We start from the raw sequence: 20,532 nt of genomic DNA, 5'->3' as shown, positions 1-20,532 counted from the left end.
CAGGTCAGGGGTGTCCAGACAAGTGAAGGGCATCTGACCATCAGTTGGGGTGTGGCAGCCTCTTTTAGTTTTTTAATGTTATGTTAGTCACCACACAGTATGTCATTAGTTTTTGATGTAGTATTCCAAGATTCACTGTATACATATAACACCTAGTGCTCCATGCAATATGTGCCTTCCTTAATACCCATCAGTGAAGCAACACATCCCCTCACTCTACTCCTCTCTAAAACCCTCAGTTTGTTTCTCAGAGTCCACAGTCTATCATCGTTCATCTCTTCCTCCTATTTCCCCCCCTTCATTTTTCCCTTCCTTCCCCTAATGTCCTCTATGCTATTCCTTATGTTCCACAAGCAAGTGAAACATATGGTAATTGACTTTCTCTGCTTGAATTATTTTATTCAGCATAATCTCCCCCAGTCCCATCCATGTTGATGCAAAAGTTGGGTATTTGTCACTTCTGATGGCTGAGTAATATTCCATAAAGTCAAAAAATGGGCAGAAGACATGAACAGACACTTCTCCAATGAAGACATACAAATGGCTAACAGACACAAGATAAAATGTTAATCATCATTAGCCATCAAGGAAATTCAAATCAAAACTACATTGAGATACCACCTTATGCCAGTTAGAATGGCCAAAATTAACAAAGCAAGAAACAACAATTGTTGGAGAGGATGTGGAGAAAGCGAAACACTCTCACACTGTTGGTGGGAATGCAAGTTGGAAGAGCCACTTCGAAAAACAGTGTGGAGGTTCCTCGAAAAATTAAAAATAGAGCTACACTATGACCTGGCAATTGCACTACTGGGTATTTACCCCAAAGGTACAGATGCCGTGAAAGGAAGGGCCATATGCACTCCAATGTTCATAGCAGCAATGTCCACAATAGCCAAACTGTGGAAAGAGCTGAGATGCCCTTCAACAGATGAATGGATAAAGAAGATGTGGTCCATCTATACAATGGTGTGGCAGTCTCTTGACCCATTCCTGTGTCTCAGTTCTTTGCTCTTCAGTATGTCTGGAATGAGTGCAGTGGAAAGAGTTTGAAATTAACCTGAAGTCTTTACCACTAAAATTAATTCACAGCAATAGCTTAGACAGATACTAGCTGAAACAAAGTTGTTTTTGTTTGTTTGTTTGTTTTGTTTTGTTTTTAAGCAGGGAGCTCTGGATAAGTTTGCTTCATTTCACAGGGTAGCTGCACACAACTGACTTAATAGAACTTGGTCAACAAACTATTGTTGAATGTACAATATATTGCTAATTACTTGGGGAGACATACTTTTTGAACAAGAATGGCTCATTTTAATTGCCTTTTAGTGAAATGCTTTGCCTTTTTTAATCTCTCCTACCTAGATCCCATCAGCACTTACCTCGGGGCTTGTCTGAGTTTTAATAGATTCATAATAGAAACATTTATGTATTAATAATAATAAAGATAAATTATGTTTGCAAGTGATTTCCTCTACACTTTCTCTTCCTAACAACTCTGGGGGATATGCAAAGCGAGTATTGTTATCTTTGCTTTATTAATGAGGAAATCAGAGCACAGTGAAATCAGGACATTTTCCAAAATTTCCAAACTTCCCAAATCAAGACTCAAGCTCTGGTTTTGTTTATTTGACATCTTGTTGTGCATTTACTAAGTGAAGCTTTCCATAACAAAATGTTCAGTGCTAAGGCAAGCAGATAGGGCTATTCATCTGGTCACTTCTGTCTCCACTAGCTACGTGCTCTTAAACTCCAGACACTCGGTTTAGTCATCTTTAAAATGACAAAAGTAATAACTCTTTTGTTATAAAATTTTGGTAAGGGTCTACGGAGATAAAGCACGAGGAATTGCTTTGAGATTTGGAGAGTTCATTCTTTGCCTAGAGACCCTGACTGGGCCTCCGTGGGTCTATAAGACCTTTCAACATCATGCTCAGTGCTTCTTTGCATGTAATGCAGTTTTCTGGGGGAGAGTTCTGAAGTTCTATAGGTTGCCAGAGATTTCTGTGTTTAAAAAAGAATGCGAATTATTGCCACAAAACCTTGTGCAAGTCACTAGTGCTATGAAAATACATCTTTTTTGATTATATAGTGTATTCTTTCTAGAGAATATGGAAAATACAGAAAAGCAGGAAGAAAAAAATAATAGTCATCTGAAAACCCACTATTTAGAGAAAAACCATCTATAGCCATGATACAATTTTGTCTGATATTAACTTTCAAGTTTTTTTTAATAAATCAAAAATTTAGAAAAAAGTTTTTGGGGCAGCACAAATATTTATATATAAATTTATATATGCATATATATTTATATATTATATATATTATATATTTATATACATTTTTATATGTATATATTTATATATGCATATACATTTGCAGTTTGAGATCATTCTAATTATGTGAACGTGACCTAGTGGTGTAATATCTTTCTACATGTTTAATGCCTGCCTTGAAATCTCTATATGCTTTCCCATAATTTCTATACTTAATACTCTTGTACTTTCAGATGATTTGCATTTCTGCCATTTTTATCACACTATAATATACATGCTTTTACATATAACTATTGCATATATTCATGAAATATATATATATTTCATGAAATCTTTATTTATTTTAATGATAGAGCATGAGCAGGGGGAGGAGCAGAGAGAAAGAGAGAGAATCCTCAAGCAGACTCCTCACTGAGCACAGAGCCTGTCATGGGGCTCAATCTCCAGACTCTGAGACCATGACCTGAGCTGAAACCAGAGTTGGATGTTCAACTAACTGAGGTACCTGGGCACCTCTGAAATTTATGTATTTTTTAAAAACAACATGTATGTCTCTTATTTTTTAAAACAGACAGTCAATTAGTAAGTATTTAATTCTTTGAGATGTACTTGAGTTTTTCACTGCCATGTTTTCAAAGACCTTACTAGAATGAAAAATATTAATTATGCCTATTAATTATTTGGAGGAGAAGAATTTTCCTTTTTATGTTTTTGTCCCAGAATATGGTTTATGTCTTCCTTCATTCAGGTCTTCTTATCCAACCCCAGTGGACAAGTTATGTTCTTTTCTTTGCTATTTCTAATCACTTGTCTCTTTCTTTGCAATACATATACATTGTCATTTGTCTTTGTAAAAATGTTTGCACTGCTGGTACTTTCAGAACAGGGTTTGAAAACAGTGACTCCAGGAAGTGTCAAGTCTTCTTGGACATCAATATGAGTATCACGAGCATCTCAGCATTGAAGCTGGGGGGCTGAACGTGGGCAATAGGGGTCTTCATCATCTTCAGGAACATTGATGATTGTAAGACCTTGAGAAAGTCAGTATTAGATATTTACGGTTGTCAAATACATTTCAGCCTTGCCATGCTCATAACCCTGTGATCTTTTTCTTCTGAACAATGCAGCAAGTCAGTTTGGGATTTCTGTGGCACATTATTCTTCCATTCTTGGGACAAATTTTTCCTGGTTACAAGGCAATGTTTATAGAATACATTCCCAAATGGCATTGCCTATATTTTACTTAGAATTTTTCATCTAGAATCATAAGGCAGATGGGTCTGTACTTTTATTTTTCTGGGAAGATTGGCATAGAAAAAATGAAAAGGCTTCCATCTTTCTTGGCAAGAAACTTTGACAATAACAAAATCTTCTACCCAATGCTGTCCACCTGAAACTACTGTAGTGTTATCTGTTAATTATACTTCAATTAAAGGAGAGACTAAAATAGTCTCCCTTAGTTATGTCTTCACTCAACTTTTCTACATCTCATATTTTCTTTGAAAATCCGACAATTTAGAGGTGCCTGGGTGGCTTAGTTGGTTAAGTGGCCAACTTCTGATCTCAGCTCAGGTCATGATCTCAGTGTTGTGAGATCAAGTCCTGCATTAGGCTCTATGGTCAGTGAGGAGTATGCTGGAAATTCTCTCTCCTTCCCCCTCAGCTCCTCCCCACTGCTCTCTCTCTCTCTCAGTAAAATAAAATAAAACAAAATAATAAAATAAAATAAACAAAATGAAATAAAATAATTACACAATTTACATAGTTTTCTAATCTGTTAGAATAGGATTTCATATCATTTTTACTTATATCTTCAGTCATGTTTCTTTTTTATTCTCAATTATATATATTTTCTGTCTTTTTATTAGATTGGACCTAACTGTTTGATTAGTTAGTCTTTCTATTAGATTAGTCTTTCTATGCACAACCAGATCTTAGATGTGTTTATTCCATTACTTACCTGTTTTCAAATTCATTAATTTCTGCCATTATTTTTTCTCTCTTTTGTTTTTACTCAAATTTGTGTGTTTGTGTGTTCTCATTTTTCCATTCTTTAGTTTGACACCGAGTTTAGTAAGTGTCATTCTTTTTTGTGTGTGTTTGAATAAAAGGCTTACAGGTTATAGGTCTGGTTGAATGTGTCCTGTCAGTGTTCCAGATGTTTTGACAGAGCAGGTTTTCACTTCTGTTATTTTCTAAATAATCCCTAATGTTGTGTTTGACTCCCACCTGCAATCATTTTTCAGAGACTCATTGGTGGTGTGAGAATTTTACCATATTTTTTTGCTACTTATTGAATTTATGAACATAAATGTATCATGTGTACTTACTAGTCGCAAATATGCTTTCTAAACTTGATAGAAATGTATCTTCCTGCTCTCCTTTAGACACAACATTTGCTGCACGCCCAATACATTGACTTTATTGTCACACGGACACTCTCTCCTCCTGCACCCCACACAGGGCTTATACATTCACACACCAGCTACAAGGTCAGGGAAGGTGCAGTTAGGCCTTACTGCCCCAGTGTTTCTGTTAACTTCCCTGTGTGTCTCGGATAGTCCATGATTACTATGTTTTGAAGAATATTATGTGGCATAGAAAGATTTATGGGTTTTGTATTTTCTGTTTGGACTTTTTTTTACTACCAAAATACTGTATCTCTTCATTCCAGCAAATGGATTTTTTCTTCTAATTTTCCATTCCTCAAAACAATATGCCAGCTCCTGTTTTCTTTCATTATATTAATTTTATTTCTTCTTGACTTTAGCTCCTGTATTTTTGCCCAATCACTTAATAATCCTTACTTGCCAATTTCTTTTAAGTGTCATAGTTTTTCTTTTTTTTTTTTTATATTTTATTTATTTGACAGAGAGAAATCACAACTAGGCAGAGAGGCAGGCAGAGAGAGAGGAGGAAGCAGGCTCCCTGTGGAGCAGAGAGCCTGATGCGGGGCTTGATCCCAGGACTCTGGGATCATGACCTGAGCCTGAAGGCAGAGGCTTTAACCCACTGAGCCACTCAGGTGCCCCGTGTCATAGTTTTTCAATAATATTTGGTATAATTTCATTATTTCACATTTGAGGGAGGTGATCTCTCACCATGGTAGTTTTGGTGAGAAGGGTATATTGTTACTGATGTAATTTTGCTTATTCCCTTGTCTGGTTTCACGCTTATATAAAGACTCCTTCTGTCTTTTCCCCTAACAAGTTAAAAAAATGGTTCATATTTGCTCTTGTTTTAAATTCTACTAATAATTTACCTTAAGTCTTAAAATGCTCATATCTATATTTATGAAACAGTCAACATAAAAAATCAAGGACTGTTTACTGATGAGCTTCTGTGTAAAATGAGCAATAAATAGTCTTTTGTTCCCATGTTATATTCAAAGCCACCCCTCAGTTTCTTTTTTTTTTTTAAGATTTTTTTTTTATTTATTGATTTGACAGAGAGAGATCACAAGTAGGCAGAGAGGCAGGCAGAGAGAGAGAGGGAAGCAGGCTCCCTGCTGAGCAGAGAGCCGGATGCGGGACTCAATCCCAGGACCCTGAGATCATGACCTGAGCCGAAGGCAGTGGCCCAACCCACTGAGCCACCCAGGTGCCCCCCACCCCTCAGTTTCTTTTGGTTTCATCTGTGACTTTAGAGTGGCATTGTTATTTTTAATGAGTTGTATTATCTTATGTTACAGTGTTTTTCTCTCAGTAAGTTGAAGTATATTCTTAACAAATATGTTTGGAAATGGTTGTGCACTTTCAGGAAATATTTTTCAGTTACCTCGTATATAAAAGACAGCTTTTGGGGCCAGAGGATTCTTGGCTAATATCTCTTCCCTTCAAAACTTGATGAATATGGTTTCTAAACTTTGATGATACAGGGAAGAAACTTGAAGCACTTTTGTATACATGTGAGAACTTTTTAAAAGATTTATTTATTTATTTTAGAGGGGGGAGTCACAGAGGGAGAGAGAGAACCTTCAAACAGACTCCCTACTGAGCACAGAGCCTGACTCGGGGCTCGATCTCACAACCCTGAGATGAAAACCTGAGCTGAAATCAGGAGTTAGATGCTTAACTGACTAAGCCACCCAGGTGCCCCTCAGAATCTTTTTTAATACTCTAAATGCTGATCAAATTCTTTTTATATCCTGGAAATTAACAACAGCAAAAAACTACCTGTCTTTTTCATTGGTTTTGACTGGAATCTACATGTTTTGGCCAGCTAGCTTAGGTCACACAATGGGCCAGTGTGCTCTGTAGAATTGGGGAAAACTCATCACTTTTTGTGGAAGTAATTACAAGGTCCTTCATGAAGGTAGAATGTGATGGAGAGACCACTTGACTGCGAGCAAGATACCACATTCCAATTCTGGCTTCGTCACTAAATGCCATGTGAGTCCCTGGGTCCCAGGTGCTCATCTGTGAAATGGGGGTATCAGAGAAGTTTCTGTTGGAAACGGGAAGGTTGCAGTTGGAATTAGTCAGCTTCCCTAGACAGGGAGTTTATTCTGAATTACCCTTATGGGTCCAGGGTGATCAGAAGCATCCTTTAAAGTGGGAGAAAGAGACAGAAGAGGAGCCTATAGTGATGCACTGGAGAAGCACCGGACCTACCATTACTGGCTTTGAAGATGGGGCCACAAGCCAAGGAAGCTTCTGGAAGATGGAAAAGTCATGGAGGCACATTCAGTAAGGAATATAGCCCTGCCAAACCCTTGGTTTTAGCCTAAAGACACCTATTGCAGAATTCTGCCCTTCAGAATTATAAGATAATAAATTTATATTGTCTTAAGCCTCTAAATGTGTGGCAATTTTGTAAGCAGTCCATCAGAAACAAATATGCATGCATCACTTTTATGACCCTTGGAACCCTTTGCCATAGGTGGTGTTGCCTTATTTTACAGATACACAAATGGGGAATCGGAAAGTTTTTAAAGGTTTCCCAACAAGGCAGGATTCATTCACGATTTAACTGCAGAATTCATCAATTGTAAAACCCACTGCAGTGTTTCTACATTATTACCTAGGAAATTCTTTGGTGTGGCAGGGAGGAGGATTTAGCAAGAACCTCCGTTCGTAGCTTCCAACACACTTAATCCAGAGTTTAATGCCCTGGTGGTCTTTAGGCATGAGATCAGTTCATTGGTATTAGATACTGACATGGGACTCATTCATTGTGTGTTAGATATTGGAAGGAAGTAGTTAAATTGGGGATATCTTCACTCTGCTCTGCTTCTCAGGCTTAGGAGACCCTCATCTCAGACCAGAGTAACTGTAACCACTGCCTACTTGCCTCTGACATGGGTCTTTCACACAGCAGCCAGTGATCTCTCTGGAATATGGATCTGATTATTCCTCACCCTTGCCTCCACACCTTAACCTGCTTCCCCACTCATGTTCCCCATGCTCTGGGGCCATGTGTGCCTCCCATATTTGGGCCATATCTGAGGCCCTTCTTACTCAGCCCAGGAATCGCAAGCTTCATTTAGGATTTTTAGGTCACTGATGGGTTTCAGTAGTTCAACATCCTTCTAGGCATGCAGTAGTTGCTCAATAAAGACCTGCTTAATGAGGGGTGCCTGGGTGGCACATTTGGTTGAGCGTCCAACTTTTGGTTTTGATCAGGTCCTGATCTCATGGATCGAGCCCCTGTTGGGCTCCACGCTCAGGGAAGAGTCTGCTGGAGGTTCTCTCCCTTTTTCCCTCCACCAACTCATGTGTTCTCTTTTTCTCTCTCTCAAATAAATAAATCTTTTAAAAAATGACCCTCTTAACGAGTGTGATATTCACTCTAAGGATTTCTCAGATCCTATTTAAAGAAATTCCAATGCTTGGGATTTCAACTTCTGATTAAGTTTAGCCTCATTTTGCCATCCTACATCATTTCCCAGAAACACTTTTTTCATGTATCAAGGGAAGAGTGCCCTGGAAGTCTGTCATGAAAGTCAGATGACATTGGTAAAATTACCTTTAATATTGTACTGAATAATGAGACAAAATGGAGGCCCTTTCATTGATGTAAACCACAACAGACAGAAACACATTGAAGAGTCGTGCAACATGGAGCAAGTTGGTTTCAGAATTCATGGTGTGTCCACCAGGACAGAGGACTCACTGGCTGGGCTTCAGCAGGCTGTTCAGCCTTTCTCAGCTTCATCATCCCTGTAGGAATGTGGGGGGGGGGGCTGCACCCCACTTGGGAGATTGGTTTTCAGATTAGACATTGTGTGTGAAGGTTGTGGTGTCCATTCTGGGATCTACAGGCCTCCTTCGCTCTTCAGACTTGGAGTCACTTTGGCAGAACCCAGTGGGACTGTTGTTGGCTCTTAGGAGCCAGAAGGCTGGGGGCACACTGGGGCTGAAAGAAAGAGGAATACTGAGTCCCCAGAAGAGGCACCAACATGGTGAGCAAACAAAAAACCTTTACTGAAGAACGGGGAGAGCACTTGTTCTTGGAGACATCAGGTTATGGATATGAGCTTTCTCGGAAGGGATCTCAAAATGTATGTTAAACACTTGGTGACTTAGAACTAGCAGACGTACCATTATCTGTATATTGAGCTTCTTTCTTGAGAGGATGCCAGGACTCTCCTGTACTGTACGAGATTGGAGTAAGGGTCTCTACTCAATCAGAAACAAAGATCATGCTGTTTTACACTTTTACAGATTTGCAATTGCTATCAGAAAAGAAATGGACTCCAGAAAATGTTAAGTGATGATGTTTTGGGGGAGATTTTAATTTTCTGGGGTGCCCTGTTGACATAAAAAATGCCCTGGGTGTGGCTTCTGCATTCCCATGGGGTTTAGAAAGTTGGGAGGGTCCTCATTCTCCCAGACACCTGTGGAGGTGGAGGGCAGCTTGGGGCTCTGCTACAAGATACTTTCCACTCTTGTTGAGTTTATAGTTTTAGTCCCCTTATTTGATAAGGTCATCAGTTCTCTGATCCTTGGGACTGGTGAGAGGCATCCTGGTGCTGAGATCAAGTTGCAGGGTAGAAGACTGATGGACTGGAGTCCCAGGCATGGGTCTTCTGCTTTTCATATATGCATGTTAACCCCATTCTTGACACCCAAACTAGGACTCATGTTTAAATCATGAAGACCTTACTTTAAAACCAATAGGAAAAGTACGTTTTTCTTTCACGTTTAATGTTCTACACATGTGGAAGGAAATTGGAGAAAGAATTCCTTGTTAGTTTCGTTATTAGTTGAATAGAAACAAAACTATAAGTCATGTTGGATCTTACACAATGTTGCTATAATTTGCATAACACTCAATTTTCCATGTAGCTGACCCATTTCATGTGATAATGAGCTATTTTTATCACTTGTACGAAAGACAAAGTAATGCTTTAATATAACAGAACTCAAGCTAGTCAGGTTTCATCCCCAGCTTTTCTTGAATTTCCAAACAAGGACGTAGCTATGTCAACCTGGACCCTCATCCTGTGATAAGACACTTCTGTTTTGGACGTGTTGGGACCTCAGTCTTTTCCATATGACCTGGGTCACATCTTTGTCCTATGTCTTTGGAAAAGCTCACTCTCTGGGTGGTCATATACGGAAAAGTTTGTTTCCCTTTTGGCACATAAGTACCTCAAATCAGAGGTAATTAAGGCATTGTTAAAGAGAATTGAATGGATTTTGTTGTGAATTTGGTGTGCTTTTCTAAATGGACACAGAGTATGCATCTCCAACTCAGTGTAGGATAAGAGTTAGGTGGTAAGCATGAGGGTGTGAAGACAAATGGCTCTTGTTATGCATCAAATTGTGTCCTGGACAGCATCAAAGTCTTAGCTTATGAATGTGATCTTACTTGGCAGTGGGGCCCTTGCAGATGATCAGGTTAAGACAATATCATCAGGGTGGGTTCTAATCCACTGTGACTGGTGTCCTTATAAAAAAGGAGGATATTTGGACACAGAGACAGAAAACATAGAGGGAAGATGATGTGGAAACACAAGGAGAAAACCATCTTTGAGCCAAGAAGCATCAGAGACCTCCAGAAGCTGAGAGAGAGACCCAAAACAGGGTCTCCTCCTCATCCCTCAGAAGGACCCAACCCCGCCAATGCCCTGATCTCAGACCTCCAGCCTCGAGTACTGTGAGACAATACATTTCTGTTGGTGAAGCTGTCTAGTTTTGGTTACTTGTCACAGCAGCCCCAGAGAATTAATACAGCCATTTAATGTCCAGTTCAGCCATTTGGACTGAACACTGTAACAATGGTAATTTTCCATAAGGTTTCATGCCAGCCAATGGAGTCACTCATCTCCTGTCTTGTCAGCTGCTCCAGGGAGATAGGGCCACACTGCACTGCTGAGCTACTCTTGAGCCCAAACAGGAAGAACTCTGTTAGGAAGTTCTTATAGAGGTGACTCTTAACCAGGTTGTTTGGGAAAATGCTGGTCGAGACTGGCTAACCAAGGTCCAATTTCTCTCTTCTGGTCTGACACTGTTCTTTACTGTCTACACTTTGCCTTGTGCTTCATATGGAAATCAGCAGTGGTCCCAGGGTTCCACAAACACATGACATCATTTTGACTTTACGATCTCTATTTTTTCCATAGTTTTCTATATTATGTATGAAGATCCACAAAAAAATGTTTACCTTGTGGTCTTCTTAACGAAAGAGCAATGTGCTGTGTTTAATTGTTTTGTCCAGACAGGTTTCTCTTTCAAAATAACTTTCCTGAAGCTTAAGGCAAAGTCTGCTTTGTTGTGAGCAGGTTGGGGCCAACCAGCAATGGCCCCCATGAAAGATTTTCAAAGCCTGGGTTTCCCAGTCGATATGTGTGCTGGGGGATCGCAAGGGAAATCACCTAGCTTCTTTGTGGTTTGCTGAAGCTCTGGGTATCTTCCAGGGGAGCCAATCAAACACCCAAAAGCAAGAAGAAACAAGGGGAGGAGAAATGAGGGAAGGAAGGAGGGAGAGAGGAAGAGAAAGAAGAGAAAAGAAAGTTTGAAAGGGAGAAAAGGAGAGAGAGAAAAATTGAAAAAGAAACCGATAGCGAGAGTGGAACTCCAGAGTCCACTTTGCAGGTTTTGTGTGTCCATCGGGGGCCGTGATATCTATCTGACACCGCACCAAGCCCATTCTCTGTACTGCGAGACTACGATTATCCATCACTGTGGATATGCCAGTTCTAAAAGTACGATGAGACGGATAGCGATACCACATTAAACACATCTCCTATTGATTCCTTCTAACCTTGCAAAACGAGCTGTGTGCGTTAAGTACCTTTTACTGCAGCCTGGCTGATGGGACCACAGATGCTGGCTATGAGACTGAATTTCCTCAGAGGTCAGCAGACGGGGCAAGTGGGAGGTGACCCAGGGAGCGGCTTCTGACCCAGAGACTACTTATCCCCCTGCCCTCAACTACAGCTTGAGGACACATGTATGGACAAGTATGCCTCACGGAGACATTAAATCAAGCTGGACCACCTCACTACCCACCTCGGGACCAGCCACGCAAATGCGTGGGGCTCAGTGAAAACAGGGAGTCCGAAACAGAATGTGATTGTGGTTTGTCAGGCTGATCTCTTTCAACACTTGTTTTCTCTAAGTTACGGTCTTGTTTCAAATAAAAAAATTGAGAATCACGGTCATTTCATCTATTTCATCAAATGTGTCTTCTTTAACACTTTTGTCCTTGGGCTTCTGTGCTTGGTGTGCTGATGGTGGACACAGGACAGGCGGGGACAGAGATGCTTGCCGTGTCTGAGGATGACATCGATATCCACCGATATCCACCTTGGGATGGCCCAAGGATTCCACCGTCAGGGCAGGTAGTAAGGAAGCAGCTGTTAGAGTCAATCTCCAGGCCTGAAACCCCATTTCCCATTTGTGAGAGCTCAAGCTAGTGTTTTGGGAGATCTGCTTTCTTATCTGAAAAATGGGGTGATAAAACGTGGTGTAAGAATTAGCAATTAAAATGTATTAGTACATAAGGGTGCCTGGGTGGCTCAGTTGGTTAAACATCGGACTCTTGTTTTTGGCTCGGATCATGATCTCAGGGTTCTGAGACTGAGTCCCACGTCAGACTCTGCACTGGGCATGGGGCCTGCCTGGGATTCTCCTTCTCTCTTTGTCGCTATCCTTCCCCATTCTCTCTCTCTGGGGAGGGGGGAGACAACAAGAAAGAAAGAGAGAAAGAAAGAAAGGGAAGAAGGAAGGAAGAAAGAAAGAAAGAGGAAATAAAATTTAAAAATGTAAGAATGTATAGTGTGACTATGTCCTCATGAAAAGGTGGCTATTATTTATTTTTTTCTGTTACTATTCTTGCTAATATCACAATAATTTAAATTTTCACCTGCTCTTCTAGATGGTTCCCCCATTTGTGGATTTGCAGTGGGGGCCAGAATTCACCTCAGAGGAGGCCACAAGAGCCTGCTGCCCACTGCGGGCATCTCCTGGGAAGTTCCTAATACCTCCCGCCCACATTGGCTTCTCTTGGCCCCTGAATCCTCCCACCATACGTTAGTACAGGATGCTCTGCTTTGCTCCTGGTGAAGGGGCCGAGGGAGGGTCAACACCACTGGACTGTGAAGTGTGAGGCTGCACAGGGTGTGTCTGTCTTGTACATGTTTCTCACCCAACCATGTTCACCAGATGAAGGAAGGGACCAAGGAAGGAAGGAAAGGAGGAAGGAAGGAAGGAAGGAAGGAAGGTCGGTCAGTCAAGATTATCTTCATCATCACTTTTCCTCCCAACAGGCTCAGCCTAAGGCTTTGCACAGGAAATGATTGGAACTGCTCACAGCACTTACTTAGGGTGAATGGAAAATGCCCCAGAATTGAAAGGAGAATTCATAAAATCCTGTTTTATGAATAGTAGATAAGTTGGATGGGGGTGGGGAAGAAAATCGAGAGATGTGTAGGACATTCGGGACCTTTTGGATGGACACTTTGGGATTGGGATTTGGGCCGGCCATAGAAAGAAAGGGGAAAGGGCTGGGGAAAAGAGGAGGTAGGGGAGCTGTCTCGAGAGCAAGGTGGTAGGTGCGGGCAGCTTGGAATGTGCAGGATGGCGGGTGCGGCTCAAATGTGGGTGGGGTGTGTGTGCGCACATGAACCTGTGAGGTGTAGTCGTGCGGTATGTGCAGTAGAGGTGTGGAGTGGGTGTGTTGTGGATGCACAGGGCAGGTGCGTGCTGTATAGGTGAGTGCCTGTCTGCATACGGGCAGCTGGAAGAGTTACGTGGCTTAGAGATGCATGTTTCAGGGGTGTGGCACACACTGTGGTGTGGCCGTGTGTAGGCATGAGGGTGTGTGCACGTGAGCATGTGGTGTGGACAGGTAAGTCTTGCATGCCTGATGCCAGTGGGTATTAGGAGCCATGCAGGTGTTTAGTATGTTTCTGGTGTGTGTGTGTGTGGGGGGGGTGAGTGTGCAGGTGGTGCTTGTGTGAGGTTCGTGTGTGGCGCAGGTATATGGCATGCGGGTGTGGTGCAGGTGTGCCTAGGTGCAAATGTGTGTAGATGTGTCCCATTTCCCATAGGCAGGGATTGGAAACATTGTGTAGCGGATACCATGGGCCAGTGGTGCTGAAGTGTAGTCCTTGCACCGGCAACCCATGGAATGGGAGAAGATATTTGCAAATGACACTATAGGTAAAGGACTAGTATCCAAGATCTAAAAAAAAAAAAACTTCTCGAACTCAACCCCCAAAACAAAGAATCCAGTCAAGAAATGGGCAGAGGCATGAATATACACCTTTCCAAAGAAGACATACAAATGGCTAATAGACATGTGAAAAAATGTTCAACATCACTAGCCATCAGGGAAATACAAATCAAAACCACAATGAGATACCACCTCACACCAGTTAGAATGGCAAAAATTAACAAGATAGGAAACAACAAATGTTGGCGAGAATGTGGAGAAAGGAAAACCTTCTTACACTGTTGGTGAGAATGTAAGCTGGTGCAGCCACTCTGGAAAACAGTATGGAGGTTCCCCAAGATGTTAAAAATGGAGCTACCCTATGACCCAGCACTACTGGGTATTTACCCCAAAGATATAGACGTAATGAAGAATAGGGGCACATGCACCCCAGTGTTCATAGCGGTAATGTCCATAATAGCCAAACTGTGGAAGGAGCAGAGATGCCCTTCAACAGGTGAATGGATAAAGATGTGGTTCATATACACGATGGAATATTACGCAGCCATCGGAAAGGATGAATACCCAACTTTTGCAACTACATGGATGGAACTGGAGGGGGTTATGTTAAGTGAAATAAGTCAAGCAGATAAAGACAATTATCATAAGCCTTCATTCATATGTGGAATGTAAGGAATAGCTTGGAGGACCACAGGGGAAGGGAGGGAAAACTGAATGGGAAGAAATCAGGGAGGTAGACAAACCATGAGAGACTCTGGACTTGGGGCAACAAACTGAGGGTTACAGTAAGGAGGGGGGGGTGATGGGTATTAAGGATGGCATGTGTGGTGATGGGCACTGAGTGTTATATGCAATTAATAAATTGTTGAGCACTACATCAGAAACTAATGAAGTGCTATATGCTGGCTAATTGAACATAATAATAATTAAATTTTTTTAAAGATTTTAATTTATTTATTTGACAGACAGAGATCACAAGTAGGCAGAGAGGCAGGCAGAGAGAGGAGGAAGCAGGCTCCCCATGGAGCAGACAGCCCGATGTGGGGCTCGATCCCAGGACCCTGGGATCACAACCTGAGCCAAAGCAGAAGCTTTAACCCACTAAGCCACCCAGGCACCCTAATTAAAAAAATTTTTTAAGTAAAAAAAAAAAAAAAAAGGATGGAACATTCACGTGCACCCAAGGATTCCTTTGGTCTTATAGCACTGGCTTATTGCAACATGGGAAATTGAGAGTGGGCATTAGAATAAAAAAGCCTTAGTAAAATCATGGTCCTACCACTATTAAATATCAGAACTTGGGAAACAGATTTGTATCTCTGAGCCTCAGGTGCTTTCCCTGCAAAATGGGAAGACTAATCTTACCTTACAGACTTGTTATGAAGATTAAATTAAATCATATCTGTAAATCTCCCAGTGCACTATTATTGGCCAGTTAAGTGTCAATTTCTCTTTCGATCACCTCTTTTGCTTGGCCAGAAACATAACAACAAATGTACGTCTTGTAGCTTTTGGGTATAGATTGATAAAATTATTTTTATGGCTTTTGAGTTCCTTGTCAGATGGTCATTTGACAGCTTTCCTTGGAGACAATTCAAAGAAAACTACAAGTTCTCTAGCAAGCCCAGAGTTTCCAGCTTTGTGCAAGATTCAACTAATAGTGTCTGATCCAAGTTCTATAACTCCTATGACATCCGATTTTCTCCAGCAATGTAGAACACAGGGACACACAGAATAGTTAGACTATAAGCCCAGCCCTATTCTGGCTGTGTGATTTGGGACAAGTCACTTAACGTCTCGGAGACTCTGTTTCTTGCTTTGAAAAACAGGTTTGCAGTGATGATAAGACTCCATGATAAATGGAAATCACCTACAAAATGCCCAGCTTACAATAGGAGCTTGGCAAATTGTTTTTAAATGTCTTGAATATTTAACAAATACGCCCTTTTCTTACTCCTCCCTTCTGCCCAATCTGGGCACCAGGTCCCTCGAGTGTTAATGCCTTTGGAAATAACACCCAGCATGGGAGTGTCTCAGGTTCTGCTAACTTGAATTTGGCCTAATGTGGAAACAGGGCTTCCCCCCCCCCAGCCTTTCCCATCCTGGTGCATGCAGCATCCTTTAGTCTCATGAATGCAGATCAGAGCCCTGGAGTGCAACTGACAACTTCTTACTCAATCCCCTGATTTTGCAGCACAGGGTACTAAAACCTAGGAAGCCAAGCAACACAATGTGGATTCCACACCTGCTCAGCAGCAGGACTGAGATAAGGACCATTATTCAACTCTTCAAGCCAATGGCTCTCTACTTTGCTACTCTTCCACTGGGCCTCCTGTAACTATAAAGGAAGAGTGTTCTATTGAGTTCCAGTAGCTGGATGGCCCTGCCTTGAGCAAGCCCTTGCTTCTTCTGGGGTTTGTGACCTTCTCTACATAATGGAGATGATTCTTGTTCCCAGACAGTGGAGGTCACAGCAAAAGGAGTAACAGGCATAACTATTACAATTGCTCGTTCTGGAGTTCAATAAAGCTAAAGGTCTACTTCTGTCTTTTCAGTTCTGCTACCTCTCTAGGATTTCCCAGTCACTTCTCAGATCTATATGCCTGAGAAATTTCTCTCAGTCTTCATTTTTTTGAGTATTGGTTGAGGCTTGAATACTGATAGCTTTATTGTTGGCTCCCCAGTGAAGACCTTTCTTAGCAAGTACCCTAGCTGGTTTGGAAATTGGTTTCAAAAGTATTCTCTGTTGTTGAGGTGCAGGGAAAGAGGTCTTACTTACTGCTGCTGGAAATGCATAAAGGCACTGCCCCTATGGAGGGAATTTAGCAATATTATGTACTCATACCTTATAGCTGAAAAGTCCCACATCTGAGATTAGGAGAAGCTAGCAAAATGTGGGGAAAAAAAAAAAAAAAGAACTCAAAAGCCTATTCATATGGCATTAATTACAGTGGACAAAGACTGGCAATAACCCAGATGTTCATCACGAGGGGTATGGCTGAATACACCATGCTACATCCAAATACTGGAGTATTTATTACATAGTTGCTAAAAGAGATCAGACTTTCATGCTGACATGGGGAAATCTCTGGGATATATTGTTAAGTGCAAAAAAGTAAGGTGAAGATCAAAATGTATGAATGACAGCCTTTATCTAAGAAATGGAAGTATTTATTTAATGTTTAAATACATTAAAAACAGGACAAAAAGCAAAAGTTAATAAAAATGGTTAATTATGAGGGAAGTAGGAAGCAGAGTAGAAGCAATAGGTTTTAGAAGCTAGATTTTTAAAGATGCACCTTGCTTTATACATTTAGAAGCACACAAAAAACTTTTGCAAAATTATAAAACAACAGGTAAAGAAAGCAATTCCTTCATTCAAAAACAAAATCAAGTTAGATAAATCAACCTGAGCATGAATGTGATAAGAAGGAATTCTTCAAATGATTTTGGTTTCACTTATTTGGCTGTATAACTTCAGTGGGATATATCCTAAGGACAAAAAGAACTGCAAAGAGATCTGAAATTGCGCTGAGTAATCGTATTGTTTGTAATATGTTGGTAGGGTTATTCTGAATCTTTTTATATGTAAATTAGGGTAAAGCATGTAACATTATATTACTGTCATAAAGAACCAAGGTCGTTGACATCAGAGAAAAAGAGAATCAAATAGAAAAATCATGGAAATTAAATAAAGACCTGTAACCCTAAGCTTGAATTGGAAATATTAATATGAACTCCTGATGTGTTTCTTTTACAAATATTTTCTGATTTTGTTCACTGGAAAGGCTTACAACCAATAACCTTATAGAAGCAAAGAGTTCCTTAACACCCATACCCCAGGCTCCAATATTTCCCACTGAAAGCAACCAGGGTGCTTTAGAGAAGCCCCAAATTGGTTGATTTCAGGTGGGGGTAGGGAATCTTCAAGAAAAGATTGTAAGATATTGTCTCACTAGAAGCAAGGAAGCTACCACAGGTCATTGTGTTGTACAGAAGGTTCAAAACACACAGTAGCCAAAATGCAAAGGCTCCTGCCAGCCAAAGGATGGATATAAGAAGAAGAGTGTCTTCAGTGTATCAAAACATAAAAGATCTCTTAAAAACCACACACTCATAGCAGTATTTACAAAGCCGATGGCTCCCTTTGTAAGGTGCTAGGGAACAAACTCATTATTCTGGAAAATGGCACAGAAGGGAATAGAGTCAAACATTTCACCTCCCCTTCTGGATAAGGTTGTACCTCAGGATAACAAGAGAGTTGAGGAAGTAAACTTCTTCTTTCTTAGTAGAATTCCAATTCATAAATAAAGAAACAGTGAAGACTTAGTTTACCATCACTTTGCAATGCTTAATGAAATAATGGATCAATGCACCTGAGTGTGGGATTGTGTTAATGTTAGTGTAACCTTTCTCACGGGTATTAGTTTTGTGATTGCTATCAGTAATTGTGAAATGAAACCTTGTTGTCTTCTATTATGGAAATTACAGGGAACAAGAGGAGGCGGTAGGTTTGGGGTTGGAACACTCATCCATTGCATCAACGCCTGCACCTCTTTGCAAAGTCACTCCAGAAGTCACAGGTGCGAATGTTTTAAGACGCACCCTTGGTTTCTGGGAATGCAGCAGTCATGGCGGTTGTCTGGCTTTCCTTCCTCTGCTCTGGTGCTAAGTCCCTGACACTTCCTTGAATGGTTCAGAGCTGCACCTAGGCCATGGAGAAGGAAACATTCCAGAGCTGACTGTGGTTTAAATAAAACCACTCTTGCAAAGTTTTAAAACAGATTAAATTAACCTGGACATATTTTATCACTCGTGTCACTCACCTGGCGTTAAGAAATAGACAGGGTCTTAATATTGTGAACAAACTCTCTTTTTTTTTTTTTTTTTCTGAAATACCCCATTCCTTTGATGGCAAGATCGACCCAATTAAGACAGCACTGAGTGGTCAGTAATGCTCCATGTACCTTTCCCCTTTCTCTGCCACTTTGCAAAAAAGTCTACACAATCATCTTAAGAGGATGCGGCACATCAGAAAGATGGGCGCTGACAGTGGCCCAGAACATCTGGCTCCAAGAATGCGCCCCCCCCCCCCCCCCCCCCCCCCGTCTCAACCCAGCAGTCACAGCCAACTCAGCAGCTCTGTGCTTGGGGCCGGGCTTACTCCATTCAGATGAATCAGTGCAAATCGGCTAGTATAATCATCTTGCTTTCTCTCAAATCTCTGGGAACAAATTAGGTACATGGTTTTCCCACCCACAGTCCTCAATAAGCATTCTTTTTCTGCCTATTTTTATTTTTCAGAGACTTCCAGGAGACTTAAAAGGTGGTTTCTTAAACTTGATCTGAATAGTAGCTGGGAAAAAAGGATGAGTAGATGTTGGTTGTGGGTATGGTAACCATTTTGTTCTCTGCCAGATTTTGTTTCTGGTGTAACGGAGAACAAAATTAGCCATCCACTTGTTTCCAGGGATTTCAGAATATTGCATGAGAATCGTCTGCATGGGAGAGGTTGGGCCTTTTTTTTTTTCTTACAGTAAAATATTTTGTTCTGAAGATCACTGTCAATTTATTGCATTATCATTGTGCTACTTAATACAAAAATAGACATCAGGAGAAAGACTTTTTTGCGACTTCATATTCTTTTACACTTTTTTCTCAGTTTTACTTTATTGCCTCAAACACATGCTTGAATTCTTTTCTCTTCTCTGAATAGTCTGTGCCTTGCACTGCAGTCATTGGCCTTGGCCATTTATCATCTGTCTTTCCCATTTGAGTGAAATCACTGGTTGTTACAGACCTTTTTGTTTTGTTTTGTTTTGTTCTTAGCAGGTAAAAGCTTGATTTTGAACTGCAGGGTGGTGTCTGCACTTTATTAACTTGTTTTCTTGTAAATGTTATTAATAACAGTTCTTTAGAATACTGGAAGATAGCTACTTGCATATTATTATCTTACATCATGCAGGGATAGGTGATGGGTAGAGTCTGCCTTCTTACGGAGGTGTTCACACAATGGTAGGCGCTGTGGAAAGATGTGTGAAAAAGTCTCAGCAGTGACACAATGATGTACTCCAGGGTGGAGACTAACTTGAGAGGATTCAGAACGATTAGGAATGGAAAATTCCTGGCATCACCTGAGTGAAAGGTTGGCTGGGATCTGGGTAGAGGGAGCAAAGCATCATGGAACCAGGGTTCCCTGTGTCACGTCTGTCCCTGTTGAGTACCCGACTCCGGATAGCTGCTTCACCTCTCTGGGCCTCTTCCCTCCGCAGTAAAATGGGACAATAATGACACCCTCCTGACTGGTTTTTTTCAACTATTTTATGACTCAACAGCTAAGCCTCTGCTTATGCTTGGATCAGGGTGAGTGTTATCTAAGTGTTTGCTGAATAAATTAAAATTGAATATTACACTTCAGAAATAGAGTGCCTAGGCATTCACAGACCCTAATTGCTCTGTATTTAAGAACAGAAAACAAACAAACAGAAGAATTGTCTTCTTTTTGGGAAAAATTATAATCCAAACTGCCAGGTTTTAGAGCGTCAGATTGAATAAATTTTATTACTACTTTTTAAAAAGATTTATTTATTTATTTTGAGAGAGGGGGAGAGAGTGGGCAAGTGAGTGGGGGCAG

Source organism: Meles meles, chromosome 4 (genome assembly GCF_922984935.1).
Source record: "Meles meles chromosome 4, mMelMel3.1 paternal haplotype, whole genome shotgun sequence".
NCBI lineage: Eukaryota > Metazoa > Chordata > Mammalia > Carnivora > Mustelidae > Meles > Meles meles.
Note: the sequence above shows the minus strand (reverse complement) of the source record.